The following is a 20,256-nucleotide window of genomic DNA, read 5'->3' as shown; positions in this document are numbered from 1 at the left end:
AATTCGGTTCTGCAAAATGCACTCGCGTATTGCAAGATGAAATATTGAGTTACATTACACGTGCAGCATATTTGCAAGAGATTAATTATTATTCAGAAGCTTTCGGTGTTCATCACGCGAGATTTGCTGTTTGCTGTACTTAACAAAACAGTAGCAGTTTTATGTTAATAAAACATTCATCGCAGCAACAGACGCCTGCCCTATAGATCTTCGATTCACAATTTTATACATAGTATTGTATTAAATTGTGACCGATATCGAGTTTTACAGAAAAAAAAAATTGCGCGCAGATTATTTTCAACTGTCCGAGATAGAGAGACGTTTTCGCGAAATTTTTGCTCAGCTCGTATATAAACGGTAAGTCGAGCTTTGTCGTAATTAAGGTAATTACCAGACTCTCGTCCGCGGTCGGTGGTGGAGTCGAAACAGCTTAAACTCCCTTCTGCCTTACGTACAACCTTACACCATCGCAATTATGCAGACGAACCGCGTAAGCCACGACAGTTACAACGTCCATGGTTTGTTCGATACGAATGCACGAGACTGTAAACGTCGTAAGAGTAAATGGTGACCGTATTTCAAATTTTGTACGAAATGCTTCATGCTGTTAAGTGGAACTAAGTATGCATGTTGTAAATAATTAAAGGAATAGAAATATATTTTTGAAAAGTATTTTTAATTAATTAAAAGCACTTTAGAAGGTCATAAATATATTTTTTGTTTGTGACAAATTTTAAATAGACTGAGAAACTATATATTAATACCCTCTTTAATATGATTCCATATAATATGATAACGATCAATTTACGTGATTACGTGTAACTTAAAATAATGTTGACGATTCGCAAATATATATATAATGAATGTGCATTCAGTTGATTTACTCAAAAAGTACGACTAAGTACCGCTATTCAAGAGGGATCCTAGTGAAAAAATTATAAGAATCGATCGGACGGTAATTCGAAGCTCGTTCTCTCTGCAATCTCCTTTTTTACGGAACGTTGCTCAACGAAACGGCGAATCGATAATCTCTACGGAGGAGTTATGTATTTACAGACGGATTTGATGAACGCATCTGGCTTCGCAGATTTCACTGATAATTTCGGTGGAGTATATGCAAATTATATTCATATAATTTGCATATAAATAATGTAATATTTATTAAGCATTCGCAAGAATGTTGGCCCGCGAAAGTATATCTTCAGCGTAGCGACACTGTGAACGCAGCCAGAGTTGCTACACAATCAGAGAAATCAGGAAAATGTCAGGGAAATCAGAGAAAAATTAGATAATAAGAATATTAAAGTCTGTAACGATTGAAGCTGGATCTTTAATGCTATTAAATAATTCAATATGAATTATATATATACTATATCTATATATGTTATATACCATATTTATAGTCATTCGAACTGCCGAATTGATTTGCCGGACTTACAATCGCAATTAAATTACTGTAATAATATCATGAATTAAATTAAATTGACAAGCAAATTTTAATAATTAAAAAATTAACATAATTTTGCAAATTTTTTTGGAAAATAAAAAATGGCTTTAAAGCTCTTGGCTTTAAAGAACTTTAATGCATATATCACACCTATGCAGTTTTGGAATATTACTAACTTAACAATTAAATACAAATAGTGTCAGCAATATTATATAATAGTAATTTACATTGCTATGTTAAATTGCTATCTCAACAAAATATTTGACGATTTCGAAATCAGGACAAAAATGCAAAAAATTTCAAAATATTATTGAAAGCATCAGGGAAAATCATGAAATTTTGTTTGAAAATCAGGGAAAAGTTATGGAATTTTTGGATGAGGAATTTGTGCAACCCTGGCAGCACAATTAGAGTTCCTATAACAAAGTCTGGCCAGCGATTTTGTTAAAATCCCACGAGAGAGAGAGAGGGGGAGGGGCGAGAAAAAGTATAGGTATATATTTCTTTCCTATATAGTATATCACTCATACTGTCTCACTCTATACGGAAAGATTTTGCTGAAAATAATTGTGATGGATCGTCCAAATAGTTATGTGGGAATCTCAAGCATGATAAGCAATGCTATAAGAAGTTTTAATATTCTAGCAATTAATTTGAATGTTCTTTATAATTATATTTTGATGGTTTAAGAAAATTATTTTCAGATCTGTATTTAGTTAAATTTTTAAATGCTTCAGCCATTTTTCCAAAACCATTTTTTCCATACGTATGTAGATATAACTTCAATTAAAATGAGATATACATATATATGTATATATATATATATATATATATATATATATGTATACATACATAGAAAAAAAAAGTATATGTATCTTTTATAGATATGTGTATATATCTTTTGTAAAGAAAATATATTTTTTTGAAAAATCGCTTGTGGTTATACCACGTTACAGAATCTTTAAGCGAAAGTAATGCAAAAAAATCCTCTCCCGCGCAAGATCACCGCTTTAATTAATTCCATTTAACGATCAAACAAATCGAGAATTACTTATCGATTACATGAATTGTCACGGCGGTAATATCGGCCGGGATGATTAAGGAAAAAGGAAATGCTTTAAGTTTTCCGTTATTTTTACCCAACGAGTACGCGAAACGTTCGTAGCATTTTAATTGTTCAACTTTATCTCCGCGTCGCGCGTAACCGCTAGCGAAACAAAAATTAATTATGACGCTTGGCGGCTCGTTTTTGTTTCTATCCGCGAGTCATGCTCTTTGTGCTTTGCGTAAACACAGCGCTGGTTGCATATATTAGATATCTATGCGTGCTCTCTCTCTGTTACGAAGAATATATCGTTATTTCTATCGTCGGCGTGTACCAATAACGCTCTGCAACTACTTACCGGGCCAGGTCGACAGTAGCAGCAACCTTGCCGCCCCCACGCTACGGTAATTGCTAAAGTTTATCTCGGGTAGACAGCAAAAATTAATTACAGCGAGATAACTCGACGTTTACGCCTCGGCATTGCCTTACCTACTTCACAGTTTCTTCTTGTACACGCATTATAATCTTCGGAGCTTTCGTTAAAACTATCGCTCTCCGTCCTTGCGTCTCTAAACTCTTCGTATACGCGCGTTTTAAGGATAATTCTCTTCAACGATGGTGACGTTAAATCATGCGCCGCGAATAATACGCTCGTTGAGAGTAGTGAATTCTGGTGGAATAAGGTTACTTGAATATTGCAGGCTACTTAAATATGTATACCGCATCGTTATTTATTTCTGCTTTTCTTCCTGGTGGCGCGACGAAGAAGCGGGTGCGATAGCGCAAGTTTAAGTTAAAGTTAGTTTGAATTTGTAAGTGATCCCTTTAATCAATTAAGTTCTCCTTCAATAAGTATAGTTTAGACTTTATCTACGTAACATAAATTAATTAGAAGAGACTATATTTTTGAAAATCTGCTAATATCAAAGGATCGGGCATCGATCGAAAGAATGCGACGCTATCACATTTGCGGCTATTATCGCAAGTCGCACCGAGTCAAGATTCAATTCGACGTTTCCATTTCGCAGTAATCTTTCAACTTTAATCCTCATTATCCACGGGACCGTTCTTTAAGCCATAAAAAGGTTAATTACATTCTGTACGATTCCGCTCTTAACTTCCGCTCACGCCGCGCGCGTCTGTTATCGATTCTCCACCCCGTCACTTTCCGCGCCCTGTTTCTCATCTTTGTCGTGAAAAAAGTACTCCCCGATGGAGGAAAAATTTCATTTTCTTCATAGAGTAACCTGTTATCTCATACTAGGTCAATTGAATTAAATATAGCCGAGCTGTATTTTTCTTTCTTTCTTTCTCACAATCGCGCGAGTTTATTATCGTTGTCGCTCGTGCGACCATGAAATTCCGTTTATTCCGGGAGGACGAGCGTGGGTCTCAATATTTTCTTCCTCATTTTCGCGGGATGTCATTGAAAAATACCCCTCGGTAAACGCATTGGGAAATGCAGGAGGGACGCGAACGCGAGTGGCAAACACGCTCGAGCGACGGGGTTGTCACGCAGCCACTCAACCGCTCGCTTAGCTTCACTTTCGCATCGCGTTAAACCGTAATCGCCTGGTCTCATATCTGCCGCGCGCGTGAGAACAGCGGGGGAATAGAATTAATTACGTCGGAATAAACCGCCGTGCGTGCTCCCCCGTCGCGTTTCGTCGTCCTTGTTTCTCATATTTTCTTCGTTGCGTGTACTTTCGAGGCTGCCTTTCACCCCCTCGTTTATCCATTTCCTTTCACCCTTCCACGCGCATTGCCCGCATTGCCGTTTGTCTCTCTCAGTCTGGCTGGTTCCGCTTGTCCTACAATCACTGGCATACAAAAACTGACGTATGGAAAAAAAATTAACCATTTTGTTTCTCTCGTTCGTTCCAATCTACGAATTTACTCGCGGGAATATTACACGCAGTTTTATATTTTTCCTGGTTTTTTCCTTTCTTTTTTTTTTTATACTGTAGGGTAGCCTTTGATATTGGTCTCTTCCCTGGCGACCTGGAGAGCTTTCAGGTTTATGTCACTGGCCCGCCAGTACCCTCGTTTTGCCTCTCGTCCTCTGTACCTGCCGCTTACGGTCTTTTCGAGCCTGTCATCCCCGATCCCTTTTTGCTCTTTTTCGCCCCGTCGTCGTAACCATTGTTCTCCCATTGTCACCTCTATCCGTTGTCTCCGGACAAATAAACGCAGAAGAGCCGTTTTATACGTGTCGAAAGCGAAGGGTGATGCACGCGTGCCAGGTTCACACCTAATTACGCACTTCGAGCTGTTTCTACCTCTAGATAACGTTCTAACCACATCCTACCGTGTTATTTTTAACGTATCTGACATGCTTTGTGTATTACTGTCGGTGAAGATGTCGACGAAAATAATGACCTGATGGAATTTCTTGGTCGCCACGGTAGCGCATAAGAAGTACGATACTCGGTGTATAAAGTTGTCTCGTTTGTTTTTCCGTGGGATTCGTAGTCGAGTATTAGAAAGCCATTGGAAAAGAAAGAAAGAACGACGAAAGACAGCTTATTTCAATTATGTAAATTGCCATTACGAAACGAAGACTGGCTGATTGCACTTGGATAGCACTCACTTTTGTTCCCCTTGTATGTTTGTTACGCATATTAAACTGGTAGTACCTCCAGTAGCTGATTATCAGGATACGTAAGTTCGTGAGATTTGATGCTACAGTTGCGCGTTAATGCAATTTTCTCAAACGAGCGACACACACACCGAGAAACGTGTTGAATAATTATTCACGTATTGTCGTATATTCGTGCGTATGATACAAATATGTATATATTTTACGTTTTTCTCTTCATTTGGTATTCATGTTTTCATGATAATTGACTCTTTGTTCATCGATAATGCTTATTTAAAAAGATAAATTTATTTTCTTTTTATATTTTATTTTAATTATGTTAGAAGGAACTTATATATTGTTATCAGTTAAATTTATCTATCTGCGCGGATAGTAACTGTAATAGAAACACTGTTTTATCATGCAAATTCCATCCCGTTTGTAATACGTATAAAGGTATACCTACTAATTAAATTTGCGATTCTATCTGCCCTACAGTAGCGTGAATAACTTTAATTTGTATAATCGAGACTAGAGACATTGATAATTTATTGTCCCAAACTCATTACACTGGGATTTCCGTTCCTTCCCTTCGATTATTTAATATTATATTCGTTGAGGAAGAATAACTGGAGTAAGTTTCTTCCAATCAGCATACTGTTAAATCTATGGTGTTAAATTTAAGCCGCCGCTGCTCCTACTAAATATATCATTATTTTACATTAAAATAGTTAAATTTGACACTGTATAATATCAAATTTAATCAGTATTTTAATATATTTTAATATAAAATAAATATATATTCAATAAGAGCAGTGTGGTGACTTAAATTAGATTAAATTTGACATTATAGATTTAACAATGTATAAATTTATTTAAGTATTAATTTATAATCGTCTAAAAATACATCGAAGATTTGATTATATCAATTTTAGAAAATAAGTAAATGAATGATTTAAATTTCTCGGATACTTACATTTTTTAACTATTTTTTACATAGTAAAAATAGTACAAACAGTTTTGCTCAAGCATGTAAAAATTTAACTAAATACAAATCTGGAAAGAATTTAACTGTTAAATTTATATATCAAATTTAACCTAATTTAAATTATCATTGCTCCTACTAAATATCGTTAGGTATTTTATACTAAAACAATGGAAGTAAATAGTTTAAATCGAGACACTATGGTATTAATTTAACTAAATAGTGTCAAATTTATCTATTGTTTGATATAAAATAACAATATATTAAGTTGGAGCAATGGCGATTTAAATTAGGTTAAATTTGACACTATAAATTTGACACTATAGATATTTAACAGTGTATTGGAACATCAAAATAATTATGCTTAAATTGGTTACTGAAATATCAAAACTTTTGCAGCATCACGAACGTCTTACATAATTGTGATGGTCCGCCATAATTATTTTGATAGTTCAACAAAATTATGTTCAAATTAGTAATCTGGTTAAATATTTAGGTATTTCAGTAAAAACTTCTTTTTCCATGTAAACACTTATCTCCAATTATAACCTCAGGTTTTATCGCATTTTCATACTAATGACTGAAGAAATTCTAGAAGGACCGAAAATATTCAGATCATCGATGCGTACGCAAATTTAAACGTCTCTCGCGAGACATACTTATTCGGTTTCCGCGAAACGAAGTGTTTCTTCTTGACTGCGTGAGTACTGCAAATTTTCTTACGCGATCGACCGACCGCCCGACGGTAGTTTTCCGTTGGTTTCAGCGAGTTTCGACGTCGCTTTGCGCTTATTAACTATTCGTTAGTAGCATGGGTACGTTCGTACCCTCATTAAGCAAGCAAGCGCAGCGTACAAGCGTGCGGTAGCGAATTACTCGGTGCTCGCAGCTGTAATGCAAATTACATGAAAACTGCAATTGCGAGGGTGGGCGCGAGGCTTTGCCAACCGGCCGACGGCGTACTTTGTCTCCTTGGCGAAATAGCAACAGGACGAACGAGCGAGCGAATGGTGCAACAATTGCGCAAGCGGGACGCTAACGACAAGAATTTACGCACAAGATAATCCTCTTTGACAATATATCTTCTGGACAAGAGCGCGACGGTTAACGTTGGCGCGACAGGGTCTCCATTCAAGGTATGCGGAGTACGAAATATGAGAGCACTGCCGAGGATATTTAGATTTGAAAGAATGATGTGTGAATACAGTGTGCGCGAACATGAAAGTATGCTTTCGAAATTGGAGTAGACCCATAAAAAGAAAATTCTGATTTTTCGCGACTCGAAGCTCGAATTGAATTTACACGTAGAAAAGATTTTGTTATGTAATTTATTAATTAAGCAAACATATAACGTTGTGTGCATACATATAACATTGTATACGAGTATGAAACGCGAGGGACACATTTTAATTATCATTGAATTATCAAAGAGCATTTCAATACATCGTGTCTTCGGCTGTTACAAGCACAGGCGAAGTATCGTATATTTTGTGAACAGGCGATATCAGCTTTCCAGTTAACCATTTTAGCTTTCCCGCGAGGATTGTCGGACGATGGGAGAAATAAAAGAGAGACACCACGTGAATCGTGGGGGCCGTTTGAGCACAGTCGCACAAACGGAAATACGTATGAAATTAACGTTCACGGGTGGTAACTCAATCGCCGCCATCTACGCCGTTACTTCTTCGCCGTTGCTTTGACACACTGACATTCTATATAAAATTCAGTCGTTCCACTTTCGCGACCGCAAATTCGATAACAGCAACCGCTACGTCAATACCGATCCCGATACACGTCGTCCGATCTGCAGCCTCTGCTCTACGCTAAAAGCGCAGATGTTAACCCGATTGTCAATAAAATTGTCGCAAATTCGCTTGCAAACGTAACCAATTTATTTTTTATGAAATTAATACGCCCTTCCACGTTTTCTCTTTTTCTTCTCTTCATTCCCTTCAACGGTACGCAATAGAGAGACTACACACCCGCTCGTTACGTTCCCTCAGGATTTTTCTCGATTGCTGATTCGGAGATTTTTGTAAATAGATTATCGTACGTTAATTGAACATATTGTAAATCCCAAGCGATGAATGACATTAATTGCAACAAAACTATAGGCAATATCTAACAGGCGATTATTATGTTACAATATGCATTATTTAATTATTGTATTGTATTATATTATCGTATCTCTTCTTTCGTAATAAGATAATGCAATTTTAATATACCAGAATATGTGAGCACAAAGAGAGCCTATTCGTGAATAATGATAGAATCAAATTCTGTTATATACATTACTCAATTACTTTCCCAGCAGATAATTCTATACTGCATTTTCGAAAAATCAGTTGTAATTGCGCAAGTTGTGTTTGTACGATAAAATTAATATCATTTCGAATTGCGTGAGAGTACTATGAGTGAGTGAATAAGTGAGAGAGAAAGAGAGAGGGGGGGGGGAGAGAAATAGAGAGAGAGAGAGAGAGTGATCATTGGCACAGGGTAAATCCTCTTGAATGTCGGCGCGCCTTATTCTTTCGGATTTCTGCTAACCCGTTTAACTTTTACCTGAGAAGAGAAATGAAGAAGGGCGGCAAGGTTGAGCAAGCCGAAGAAGAGACTTAAAAATGGGATTGCACGGCGCCATCCTTCGGTGGGAAAAGAGATCGCGCCCGAGAGACCTCGAGCCCTCGAGCTTATTTAGGTTCTCTACTCTTCTCGCTCTTCCTCTCGTTTGCCCTACGTTTCCACGATGGCTGGTTACAGTGCTGGGTATTCGCATGACGTCGTTCGCAGATTCGAAAGCCTTTGCGTAAGGTATCGACCGATAGTAAATCTTGACCCGACGTTTTTCAAACCGCGACCTCCGAATGAACTCACCATAGTGCTGTAGATTTAGGATGTGTCGATGTACTTCACGATTCTACTCCATCTCTGTTTGGATTTTACGTCTTCTCAAATCTATTACGAATAATACATGCTCTTCTAAAAAGGTTATCATAAAGGATATTTAACTGTCTGTCTGCAATGATATTTTTAGTCCCTTCATTTAGCTCAAGTTTTTTTTATCATTTTAGACATCTCAAAAAATGTGGAAAAACCCAGAATTAGTTTTCAGTATTTTTATTATTTATTACCAGCTTAATAGCTTTTTAACAAGATATTTTAGGAGAAGGAACTCCGGCTTCTTTTATTTCGGACAAATTTGAAAGCAAAATTTCACTATATAATATATAATCTGGGTCTTTTTAATTTTCCATATTATGGAGAATTAAATTTATGTACGGTATATATGCATACTAATGTTATATATGTGACTAATGTGGTTATAAGTAGTCATGTATGAAGTATGATCAGACAAGCTGCTTATATTTTCTATGTTGCATCCTCATATTCTGCAACGTCGATTGGCGTAATGATTACTGTCATAATTAATTTAGCAGACTAATGAAACGATATAATAATTTTCCATTAATAAAATTGATAGTTATCTATAATAAAATCATCAAATTATCACAAGAATTCATTTCATATTTCTACGTCGGAATATCATTAAAGAATTATAATTCTTGATTTTATCGTTGATAAAAAAATTACATATCGTTGGAAAATAATTACATAGCACTATTTTATCGTAAAGATGCAAAAGCTCACAGTGTTTCCATTTTGATTCGCCATAACTTTATTATGCAATATCGATGAGATGAAAGTAATTAATGGAGCTCATCAGCTCTCTCTCCACTCTTTCTCGTTCGATAAAATGCTTTTAAAGTGGCAAAGATTCGATTTTCTGAAAGCTCGCCAAGAGCTGAACCTGGGAAACTCGTCACAATTTTCCACACGATATCGTAGCCCGCGCCAACTTTGGAAGCCAACAGTACAACAACCTGGGTTTCAGGCGCAAGATGCCGGGTTGTTTGGTCGAGATGGTATTAAACACTACCTAATGCAGTAGCGAGGGATGGAGAATTGGCGACGGGATCACCTCTCCGTGTTTCTCCAAAGTATGTATCTTATAGTCCGTGTGTGCCATCTTAACAGAGTATTGTTGGTGTGCATTCGCGATTCAACTTGCTGGTTTGAATATCTCCCGTACGTGTATTCTCATGTAACGCGCTTTTCGCCCTCGTGCACTCATGTTTCTTCATGTACACAGATACATGTATGAGAGGAGAGAAAAGGAGGAAGAGAGAAGAGAATGCGGATGAGCGCCCTTGGGTCGAAATTTCCTCGTCGTATATACGCCCAGGGGCCAAGCCAAGTGTCGGCACCGGAGTCGCGTTATAGCTGGAAATCGCGGAGACGTGTGAGAGGCTGTATCTACGAACGTTACTACCCTTACGTGTGTATGTAGGATAGCTATCAGAGTATGCGCGCGTGTATACAGGTTGCAGTGGCAGCGGTTAACCTGTCTGGTGGGGCGTGAATGGAGTGTGCCATGGAAGCTACATGATGTCGGACAGCGCCTCTTGCTCGTCGACAAGAAGACGGAAGAGGGTCGGACGGGGGTGTCTTGGCGTGGAGCCGGATGAAACCGGGCGAATAGACGACGGAGTCGTGGAAGGCTACTTCGACGAGCTACTTTGCGCACACCGTACATGGAATCCTCGACTCCGAGTCGTTGCACGACCCGCGCGACTTCCTTTGCACGCCGGGTCATGACGGAAGAGCGTGAGTTTCTTGAAAGAATCGCGTTATCGCGGGACTTTTTCGTTTGTCACATTCACGTACACGCGTCGTGAAACTTATCTAACGATCGTGGCAAACAACGAAATGGGTTTTCGACAACTGTTGGAGTAGCTGCCGAAGAATTTCAGATATTAGTAGAACAAAAGCTACAAAATAGAATTAATAACAACGTGTGGTTTTCACACGTAGTGTAAAAAGAAAATTAATACAAATTTAAATTATATAAATCATTATGCGAATCGAAGATTATTCTATTTTAAATAATCCTTGTGTCCATGTTTTATTTTATTACCTTTTAAGTCTGGTTTTTTATTTCTGTTTAACGTGTTAGATTTATGTCTATAAATCTTTTCTATCGAGGTTTTCAATGAGGTTCAAGTTTAATTTTGTTTAAACTAACTCTTTAGCTTTTTCTAATTCTAAGAATTAAAAAAAGATGAAGAGCAAGTTGAAACGAAATTTTAAAGTTAACCTATTGATAAAAACGGGCATTAATCTGATAATTATACGATAATCATATAAAAAATTTTAGTTATGATTAATCATTAAAAACTGATTAAAAACTGGTTTTGTAGTGAGCAACTTTAAAGTTACTTCAAACATAACTGGAAAACATTTTTATATTATCATTGCAATTAAATTTAAACTACAAGTTAATTAGAAAATAAAAAACTATCTGAGAAACAAGCAGATATTAAATTGCTTTATCATTAAAATAATAGCGAAATATATTAAAAATAAATATAATGTAAACGAAATCGTAGTTTACTCCGGAGAAAATCTACGACGTATGTAATTAATAATTTAATCCAGCAGGCAATTAGCGTGCATTACAAGTAATGCTGTTTGTGTAATGAAGTTTTATATTTCCAAAATATTTCTTCGAAAAATGACAGTGCCGTTTACATATCGGTGGGCTCTCGGAGTAATACAATTTACGTGTTATACCGGCTTCACAGCACATGGAAATCTGCCGTTGAAAAATGCCAGTGGAATTTTCGTAACGAAACGTGTTATATCAGCGTGACGCGCCGCATTACAACATATTTTCGGTTGAGTGGAATTTAAGAAGATAGAAGACGAAGAATTTGAGGAGAGTTGGTGACCAGTGTTTTATTTTTGCACAACTGTGCTAAAATAACTGTGCATAAGTTACAATTCCGTCAGATTCAATCACAAACTTTCTATCAAATTTCTATTTTTACGCGCGACAATTTGTGAAATATTTGATCAGACATGGATTTTCTGAAATGTAAATCGCGATTAGTTTTCACGAATTTGTAACAATAATATAATATTGTTGAATAACTTAACAATTTTTCCAATGACTGATTCGATTATCGTAATTGTCACTTGTCTTGTAATATATTTGATTTCCACAGAAATTGATGATAAACTTAGAAATCGCGAAATAACTTCACTTCTTGCAATGTGTTTCATTTTTAAAATCTTCGATCGAGGAATGTGGGTCGCCGAAGACGCGATATGATGTCAGTCACGTTTTTGTTCGTAATACACTCTCGCCTGATATAAATTATTAATAGAAATCTCTTTCTCTCGGCGGAAAGGAAAAATTATTGAATACTGCTACGTCGTAAGACCAGACCAAATTCGCGATGAAAATACCAAAATGGTATTATACCTATATAAATTATGTAACCGCGAACATAAAAATCTCCAATTATAAAGTTATTATGTTAATCTTTGAATGTTGTAAGCTGCATAATTTGCAACTTGTTTCACTGCGATACGTGAATTCATTCTTCTATACATATAATACATTACCACTGCTTTATTACCGTTCCTTTATTCTCTTGTTAATTTTCACAAAATTTCACGGAAATAATTTAAGAGAATAATAATTTAAAAATTATTTCTACACCAGAAAATAGAAATTTCGCGTCTGACTCTCTTCCGCGTTACGAATTCATGCAGAGGCCTATCATAGATGCTGGTGACAACGTGCACGTCCGCGTTAGCAGGAAACGGTGGTCGACGTAAAAATTCCCACGTGACACGTAAAGCAGGGAAAACGCTCGGCGAAAGAGCAGTTTCTCTGGCGGAAAATCGCGGCCAATCGCGGCGGGTTGAAATCGGAGCTGAGAATGACCTCTGCTTTATATTCCACGTTGCGAGCGCTGAGGCAAGCCCCGGGTACCTTCGCACCCCTTTTCGCACTTCGCCGTCTCGAGTAACCTCCAATTCCTCCTCTCGCACCCTCGTTCACTCGCCCAAGCTCGCTCGTCAGTGCCCAAACGTAAACTCACTCCGAATGGATTCTCATCATTCTCTCTCTCTCTCTCTCTCTCCTCCGTTTCTCGGCCGTTTTATTCGCGCATTGGAGCGAGCTGCCGGGCATCACGGACGGACAGCTGAATCAGGCGTTGTTACAGCGCGCCGGCAACGAGTCCGGCCGTAAACGTCTTGTTGCAGCTGCAACGGAAATGCGCGGTGTCAGTCCGCACAGAAGGTGGAGGGAAAGCAAGAGGGATAAGCAGGGAGGGTACGGGTGATCTCTTGCAGCCTGTCGACAAAAGTGGATTCGCGAGAGTGTTTCGCGAACGCGCTTCTCCCGTGAGATTTCGTGCCGGCTGCCATCACCGCGTACTGGGCGGAAGTTTCTCCCGCGGGAACGCAAAATTAATCGAGCGAAGAAGGCGGCGCGCGAACGAGAAAGAGAAAGGGAAAGAAGCCCTCTATCGATCGTGGACCAAAAGGGTCGCCAAGGGCGCGCAGAGAATGGAAGAAGAATCGCAAGAATTCGATCTGTGTTAATGTAATCGACATTGCGTTGCGTTAGATTGCACCATTCGCGTTCTCTGTGATAGACGACGGGCTAAATTTGTTAGCCGGCGCAGCAAATTGATTGTCACGCATATACCGAAAATCCATTACATCCATTATTTGTATGTGCACGCGTCCTAGTTAGAAATACAAAATAACAAAAGAAGAGAAAAGAAAGCGAAAATGGAGCCAAGTCCATGAGACGAAAGCGAGAAAAGAACTGGAGGAACAAAAGGAGGAGAAAGATTTCGCGAGAGACAGTCGCGAATAATGCAACGATGCGAAATGCACGGTTCGCCGCGCCTAATTACGAGCGCACGACACGGATGCCGATTGCGTGGAGAGATGGGTGGAGGTAGAGAAAAAACTTGGGTACCGCGAAATTATTGCGGAAACGAAACGTGCGCGACCGCGGCGTACCTAAACGAGGCTTGTGAAAACGCGGACGGCGGGTCGCCATGGGGAAAGAGAAAAAGAGAAAATGAGAGAAGGAAGAGCAAAGAGGAAAAAGAAAGAAACTAGGATCGAGGGGAAACGGGCAAATAATAATATCCGGCCCCGCCTGAATCCCCGAACAATTAGCCGCGCCACTTGAGAGGGCAAACAGTTTAAATCTAATAATAGGCCGCGCTTCTTTATTTCCGTCGTCTGGCAACGTCGTGCTTCGTACATGTCTCGTTAAGTTGTTTTTCCTCTACAGAAAAGCGGCTGATGGGAAAGGATGGGAAAGGATGGGAAACGTTTTTTTTTTCTGACCACGAGTGCTCGAGCTGTACTTCCTTCTGTACGCCGTTTTCTGTCTGAACTATACCAATTTAAAATACGATAAAGTAAAAACGATTTCAGAAGCGTGCAAACATCAAACTATTTCTGAAGCATATTTTCAAAATCTTTTTTACTATATTAATTAATTAATTACATCATCAAATTATTAGTTAAAATTATAAAGTTTCTTATATTTTTCATTACATCCTTCAAAATCAATTATCTTTTAAAATCAATTAAGTTAATTATAATATTATAATTTTATAATATTAAAGAGATACCATTAAACAAATTTTTTTCAAATTTTTATCACTCGTAAAATATGTACTTTTTTAAATCGTCATTAATTACGCGTTTTCTTCTTGTTCTCATACACTTAATATCTTACTTTCACTTCAGCTCGTTTAAGTCTTTCTTCGCCTTGCTTCGGTTACTCTCGTGGTTACTCTCGTGGCACAGCTACAAATCCTCTGTCTTGTCTTTTTCTCGCGCGTCACGAGCAACGGTTGAAAAGAGCCTTCGGCATTCAAGCCCTTCCGACTCGTTCTTCCGCTGTGCACTCGAAAATGCCGAATAATTATACCATTATTGCAAGTAATTACTATTAAACGCGCAATTTATGGCGCGATATGGTGGAAGGGCGGATGAAAATAGCAAACGTGTAATCGCAACAGCAACATTAATAATGCAATAGCACGATATCGTGCTAAGAAACGATAAGAGGCTAATAAAATGAAGATTCGTTGTATGGATATGTTAAAAATGACAAATTATTAATAATTTAACGATTATTAAATAACATTTAAAAAAATATGACCTACTAGAGAGATGTATATTTAAAATAAGACGTCGCATCAGATTCCTTTAATTCTTTCACATTAATTCTTTTAATTCCATCTTTCTTGGGTATCACGAATTTTTATTTTATTTGGTTTTATTTCAAAATGCTAACACTCATTGTATCTAAAATGCCATCTTGGTTGCTCGAGCTCTTCTCTTCTATTGCGTAAAAATCTCGAGAAAATATTGTCCAAGCTTTTTCGCGTCATTTTCTTCCATCACATCTGTCGGATAATTATTCTCGATATTGTCTTCAGAAATAGACGATATAATCCAGGCAGGAAGTATTCATTCGAACGTTATGTGTATTTCTAAAATCTCTGTGTAAAATTATGTATCCTATTTCATGTTTCATGATAACTGCGATCAGAAACATTTTTCATGGAAGATTTGAATACCTCGAAAAAATATAAAAGAATATAAAAGAATTCTCCATAATTGATACTAAATTTCGGGCTTCAAACTAAATAACAATTAATTTAAATAATGCTAAGATTTTTAGATAATAAATTAAGAAATGATAAAGATCTTGTTAGTTGAATAAATTTAGTCTTTATTAAATTTTGTTAGTACATAATTTAAACTTTTCTTGAGTCTTCTTCTACATGTTAATTAATTTTGTTTATTTGTTAATAAAAATGATACCATAAATTCATATGCTTTACTAATGTGTCAATTTACTTGCAAGAATTTAGACAGAAAAATGTCTATTATTAATAGACACGTGATAACACATCGTGATAACAGATTGACAAGAAATATTGCGTTTAATTCGCCCGAATTCGCGATATCGCTGTCAGATTTGCAGGAGACAAGAGAAAAATAGACCATCGCTCTGAATCCTTCATTGGCGTATGGAAAACGATAGCAATGACTGCATCGTGTCGCGAGATGGCGAATTCGATAATCCGCGTCGGTCACTATTCAACTGTAGTCTCGGTGAAAGCTCAAAATAAATACACGCGTTTTTCGTAAAAGCCCGAAACCCCCTGCCTATTATCGAACATGAATGACGGTGTGATATCGAAAATCCAGTATTAGCCCTTTTTATATTCACCGTATTTTTTGCAACAATTGCACGTGCGTCACCAAAAGTAACACTTTATAGAGCGTTATACGATGTTGTTAGTCAGCTTTAACTCAGCTAATATTAACGGTCAATCAACTCGATTCATCCCTCCTGATTTTTAATGACGGGCACGCAATGACAATCATTGCGTCGAGCGGCGGCGTAACGGATTATTAAAAATTTCCGCTTTAATACTTCTCGATGTAAACCCGACGTTAAGCTAATTAATATTAATTAAGCTGCAAGTTGGTACGTCCCTTGCGGGGATCAATGCTACCACCTCGTAGCGTGCAGTGTGGTAGTTGGAGCGATTTTCGCGCCTGGTCGCGCGCGAGTAGAGAGCAGGTGGTAGTTTCACGTTCGCCGTTCGTTGGTCGGTCAACAGGATGACCTCGTCGTGCGCGCACCTCGTCGTGGACGGTGAGAGGGAAATTAGGGGAGGTTTAACGGTGGCCACAGTGTGGCGCTCCGCGCTCTAAGTGATCGTGGATTAGCTGGACGAGAGAAAGCTCCCGGGGACGGCGACGCTACGATAGTTGGAAAGAGAGAGAGAGAGAGACCTGTCCCGGCAAAACCGTAGCGCCAGCCAACTAATTACCATGGCACGGGCCGCCTGCGGTTCAAACCAACCTCCACACATACACGTGCCCTGACTTCTCTTCTCGTGATCGTTACGACCATCCGGCTCGCGAGCAAGAGCCATCGCAGAGTCCTTTAGCAGTCTTCTAACACACCCGCCTGTCGGTGCATTCATTTCCGTTAGATGAATTTCGTATGCATGGCGAATGCGTATGCCACTCGCTTGGCTGCTTTTCCCCGCAGTTTCTACCGTCTTTGAAGTCGATGACGACGACGATGTGTTGCGGATTGATGTCACCGTTGTGATGTCACCTTTGAGACGATCGGAGGAATGATAGGAGTGATACGTATGTATTATATATATGATCACTTCGTTAAAATTCATTCAAAATCTATCCGATCTCGAATGATCTCTGATTCATACTCTCCGTAATCGTCTAAATATCTCTTTTATACTTTCTTACGACAAATTCCTGGCTCGTAGGGATACATCGCGAGTTTGATTCACTTTCGCAGATGCGATAACACCGCGGAAAGCACGCCGCAAACTCGGTAGCACAGCGCAGCGTAGAGCATGCCGGGGGGCAAAGGTGAAAGAGATTATCGCCGCTTACTCGGAAAACCCGGAAAATGACTGGAACAGCGCTAATTACCCGACTCTGAGTGCTCTTCGGTCTCTGACACGCAAGCTTTCCCTCAAAAGATGTTTACGCCGCGAGAGGATGCTTTAATCGAGTTGAAGAGACGAGTCGAGTAACCCAATTAAGTCTCTCTTCCGTTACTCCTACGTTACCCCCGCGCACTATACTGAAATACCATCTTTCTCTCCCCCTCCCACCCCGTTGAGCCACTCATTTTGCTACCCCTCGTCTTCATCCATCTCTTTCTTCGACAACCTCGCATTCACTGCGGAACGTTTGTGGCGCGTGCATAAATGTCGCTCGTCCCTTGTCTCTGCGTCAAAAGTGTACTTCTCAAGGGGATAAAAGGATTTTTTTCTTCCATTTTGATGTATCATTTTTTTTCATTCATACTTTATTTCCGTGACGATTTCAGGAGAGACGATTTCACGGTAACGCAGATAATCGTCTAGATAGTTCAATTCAGAGTTCTGTTGTTTACCAGGATTATCTCGAATCTCGTCGGTCGTCAAACGCATTGCAGTTATGGCGTGTATATAGGAATAAAATGCGGGGAACGATTAACACTTTGATTGTGTCACGTCATCCGTGTCTGGATATGCGTGCTTCCGCAAAGTCTCTATTATTCATTTGTAGGTAACAATTTAATTTATCTGGCCAAGAATAATTTTACTAAAAATTTAAGACATAAGAAAAACAATAAAATATTAAAACAACATACTAAATTTATTTAAAACGGAATGTTTTATCAAAACATATGATAAAACGATTAATAATCGAGTTTAATAAAGAAATTATAATTAAAGTTTTGGTACATTTATTAAAAATAGAAAAAAAATAAACAATGAAAAATGTTTCATTTTTCTGTTTATATTTGTTTTAATCACAAAAAGATTTATTATTATTTTGATTTGTGAACGAGTTTTATTTATTTTATCGGAAATTAAATTATTAAATATATAAATATAAATAATATATATATAACGTATATATTTTTTATCTTTACTTTTTGTTTACTTACATTTATTTATTTTTTATTGTATGATTTATTTTGTAATTTGAATTTGCATATTCTATAAATAATTGCATATTTTTTAATTTTGGCTTTCCCAGAGTTCAATGTCAAAATTAGCTTGGCAATCCGTGTTAAAGGCTCGTTACATCAATTGCTTTTAATATTACTTTTCGTATTAATAACCGCGATCTAACATTTCGTTCTTAAAACATTTTTTAAAAATTAGACATAAATTTTGTCGAGGGGCATTATTTTGTTTTATTTCTTAAACGCACATAACACACTATTCCGAGGACTACATTTAATGTTCTTGATTTTCTTCTCTCTGCTAAATAAAAAAATAGCAATTTAAAGGGGACTTCCACTCTCTCTCTCTCCCCTCCCTCTCCTTCTCCTCCTCTCTTGCTTTCGCTATAACTCACGTGCTAATGAATGCTACCGCACATATGCCGGTCCATATTTACATGCAGCAGTAATGGCTCACTCGCCCGGCCTTCTTCCCGCGTACATTATTTTTCGTTGTCGTCGCACCGACTCGGTGGAACCACCGAGTGCGGAGTGCATTAATACAGGATATTTACATGTGGCAAAAAACAGGTTACTATTGCGAATCTGCGTGACGCTTAACAACATAATAAAAAGCCACAATATATAATAATATGTCGTAAATAATAATGGTTACTGCGGTAAAGAATAACGAGTGATACACGTTTTCAACAATAACAAGTTTTCGTTGTTTTAATGCCGAGGTTATTGTTACTGTACTTGTTATTGTTACTTAAAATTTAACGGAGTGATGTGCGAGTATTTGCGTTTTGTTAGATGCACACAGAAGAACAGATTAGGGACTAGATCATTGCTCTATTGGCAGTCTCGGCTTGAGTCTAATACGGATGCTGTCGATTGCTCGCCTAGCACGCGTTAGAACTACGATGCGACATAAGCTCCAATTAACTAGAACATCTCTACTGCGGACGTGAACTTAAGCCGGGTGAAGTTTCGTCGTACTGCATTGGGCGAAAGAGATCGAATTATCAGGCAATGAAAAGAGAATTTGCTTGGAATTCTACTCTAATTTGTATTTGTTTTTTTAATGTTAATATTTTTTCTTATTACTTGCGTACCTGATTATCCGAATTATTTGCATCTGCATTCAGAAATGTAACACTTGATATATTTTATTCTTAAGAATTTTATTCTTTCCACGGAAAGAGAAAAACGACTTTGCCGAGATATCTAAAAATTTAAGTAGCTACAGATCTGAAAATAACTTTGTTAAATCGTCAAAATTATTATGTATGAAAACACAAGCATGATGAGCAATGTTGAAAAAGTTTTGGCATTCTAGCAGCCAGTTTATGCGTCCTAAACAATTATTTTAATACTCCAACAAAATTATTTTTAGATCCATATCTAGCCAAATTTTTAGATAATTCAACAAACCGTTCTTTCCATATATTGTTAAAATTACTAAAAGATTGTCACTTCTAAGTATAAGTATAAGAAGCGGAAATGGATTGCATAAATATATGACCTTGAGTCATATAAGATATAATTCAATGAAACTGACATGGGGTTCATGTTTTATAGTAGTTTAACAAAGTAATAGATAAAGAATAAAAATAGAAAACTGATCTGTATTATATAAGAGTGCTATTAAATGAGAAACACAAGGTAATTAAGTATATAAGACTTGCGAGCGGCACGGCATGTGAACGCTGAAAATAATTCTATTCAATTACATTAAAACGATTAGTCAAGATAAAATTCTTTTTATTGCTGCTTCCACAGATACAATATCATTCCACGATTTTACTTTTGCATG

General features: G+C 37.6%; 1 protein-coding gene and 1 long non-coding RNA gene across 6 annotated transcripts in view; one reads left to right on the top strand and one right to left on the bottom strand.

Moving 5' to 3' along the window:
- Scgdelta (sarcoglycan delta) overlaps window positions 1-20,256 on the top strand; it is a 351,842-nt gene that overhangs the window by 198,085 nt on the left and 133,501 nt on the right. The window lies entirely within an intron of this gene.
- Window positions 1-20,256, bottom strand: part of LOC105148348 (uncharacterized) — a 163,092-nt gene that overhangs the window by 14,699 nt on the left and 128,137 nt on the right. The window lies entirely within an intron of this gene.

This window comes from Acromyrmex echinatior, chromosome 4 (assembly GCF_024713525.1).
Source record: "Acromyrmex echinatior isolate Ae372 chromosome 4, ASM2471352v2, whole genome shotgun sequence".
NCBI lineage: Eukaryota > Metazoa > Arthropoda > Insecta > Hymenoptera > Formicidae > Acromyrmex > Acromyrmex echinatior.
The sequence above is the reverse complement of the archived record's forward strand: the minus strand, read 5'-3'. Positions and strand labels throughout refer to the sequence as shown.